This window comes from Bombus vancouverensis, unplaced genomic scaffold (assembly GCF_051014615.1).
Source record: "Bombus vancouverensis nearcticus unplaced genomic scaffold, iyBomVanc1_principal scaffold0054, whole genome shotgun sequence".
NCBI classification, from domain to species: Eukaryota; Metazoa; Arthropoda; class Insecta; order Hymenoptera; family Apidae; genus Bombus; species Bombus vancouverensis.
Genome location: NW_027468945.1, coordinates 205,001 through 207,500, shown reverse-complemented (window position 1 = coordinate 207,500; position 2,500 = coordinate 205,001). Strand labels below are relative to the sequence as shown.

Sequence of the window (2,500 nt, the reverse complement as noted above, 5' to 3'; positions counted from 1 at the left end):
TGTTGTTCCCATGTTTAATTTTTGGTTCTTTGATGAACCAAGTACGCCTTTCTGCGACTACTTGAAATGCCTGGCATTTATCCCTTGAGATGGTCATACCGAGGCCGTTCAGATACTCGTCAAGCACATCCACTTGGCGTTGCGCTTCCCCGATATCGGCGCCGAGCAACACTACGTCGTCAGCAAAAGCCAGGACAGGAATCTTTCTTGTCTCATTTACGTTTATTCCGCTGGTTTGTTGCTCGATCAAATCCAGCAGTGGCTCCAAGCACAGGTTGAATAGCAGCGGTGACAAAGGGTCGCCCTGCTTAACTCCCCTGAGGATCTTAATCTCGACCCCAGTGCTGTTTTTAGATTTTATTGTGGTCTTGCCCTCGCTATACATGTTCCTGATCAAGTCAGTAATGGGGATCGGCACGCCCTTCCTCCTTAGGCAGGGGACGATTGCCGAGTGGGGCACTGTGTCGAAGGCTTTGGAGATATCCACAATAGTGAATACCCCGCCTTTCTTTTTCTTGCTATAATCCAAGGCAGCGCTCAACAGGTCGATGTTTATTTTACAACCGCTTTCAGCGGTGAATCCTTTCTGCCTTGGATTCAACACAATGCCCCTCCTTATCCTCCCGTCAATTATGGAGGAGAAAATACGGCCGAGAATGGGGCCTATAGTTATAGGCCTCCAATTCTCGACCAGGCTGCTCGACTTATTTGGTTTTGGTATTAATGTTGTTCTATTTTCCTTCCATATAGGAGGAAAATAGGAGCAATAAAGTAAGATATTGTACAATATAGTTAAAATGGTGGGCAGGCCAGGGATCAGAAGGTGTTCCTTCTGGAAGCCATCCGGTCCTGCTGCAGCCTTCATTCTTATTCTGCTCAATTTCTCCGCCACATCCTCAACAGCAATTGGCGGGAAGACCTCGCATAAGGAAAGCTCAGAGGCTCTACTTCCTGGGACGGGGGCTTCAACAGGTCCTGTCTGGCCCCATAAATCCTCATAAAGCCTCCTCACTTCCTCGGCATCAGGCAGATCCCTAGCCGGTTGGAGGAAGGCCCGATCATCATTTATTACGGCATCGGCCAACCTCCTTGGATTTTCTGTAAACAACTCCTGGCAACGAGCGTATGAGTATCTTTTTCTAGCATTTCTATTACCTTTTTTCTTTCCTTGGTGACCAATCCTCTTGTTCTTAACTGAACTTGCCCTCTTTTTACTATTAATTTCTTTTATGGCTCCATAGAGCGTGAATTCTAAAAATTCATTTATAGCACTCTCAAGGGCTTCCCTATTTCCCTTGAGAGAGACCCAGATTGTCATCAGTCGAGTGTGGACCCACCTTAAAACAGGTGGCACCTCGACTTGTGTCATTATTGCGGACTCTAGCTGGAGTCTCCACTGTTCATATTCTAGACCGCTGACTCCAGGTTCTTCGAAACACGCATTGCCTGGATCAACGGGATCGCACCCTCCCTCTGTCACCTGAGTGGGCTCTTGGGAACTTGTTTCCTCACCAATCAGCCTCAGCTTTTTACGCTGGTATCTGATTTGTTCGATCGTCTTGCTGGTGAGGATCTCACTGATCATTTTGTTGGGGAATTTGTGGTCTTTATATATCTCCCAAAGTTCCCTCAACTGAGCCAACTCCTCCGCCGTCCATTTTTTCTCAGAGGGGTCCGTTCCCCTCCTTTTGACATTTCTTACGGCAGGGTGCGCATGCCGCTCGTGGGTAGATAGCCCTCTAAGCGTCCCAAAGCTCATGGGGCAGGTTTCGCATCTATATGAACCACTGGGTCCTTGACTTGTTCCTCTACAATGAGGCAGGTGGCATCTGGCACCATGAAGCTTCGGAAAGCCTTTCCCACAGTCTTTGCATCTCCATTGGATGCGGGCTGTCACATGATGTTGCTCCAGGTGCCGCCCTAAGTCTGACAATGACAAAAAGAAAAGGTCGATTTCCCTTTTCTGGCAGACAGGGCAGGCAACCTGGTCACCCACGATCGGTACCATGATGTCAATCGTGTCCGGGGATGAAGCCAAATCTTCAACAGAGGTCCCCTCCCGAGCGGAAGAATCCGCCGCGACGTCTCCGGGACCGAGAGATGCCGCGTCCGAGGCGCTTTCTATGTCTTTATTTACCATGATATTTATTCTATTATTTTCCTCAAACATGCCCAATCGTTAACCTTATTACTGCCAAGTCGTGCCATAGCTAATCAAGGAACGAGTTCCTTTCAGGGAGATAATTCCATACTTCACGATGAAATTCATCGTTAGATCGGCAAGCCGATTTTTTGGTTTCGTCTCTCGCTCCTTCATCGCCGCACTCCATTTGGCCATACTCGGTGTCCGGGGGGATGCGCCCCGCGCTGACACAAATGAGTATGTTACCGGCGGTACCACGAGGAGGTAGGAGTGCGACTTGAGCAAACGGGGCCAAAGCCCCGCCTGCCCCCAAGCAACTATGACTCTTCCATCGTTGGAGACAAGCCGTTTTCCAAC

General features: G+C 49.0%; 1 pseudogene; it reads right to left on the bottom strand.

The window, feature by feature from the left end:
- LOC143304766 (large subunit ribosomal RNA) overlaps positions 1-2,500 on the bottom strand; it is an 8,470-nt pseudogene that overhangs the window by 2,692 nt on the left and 3,278 nt on the right.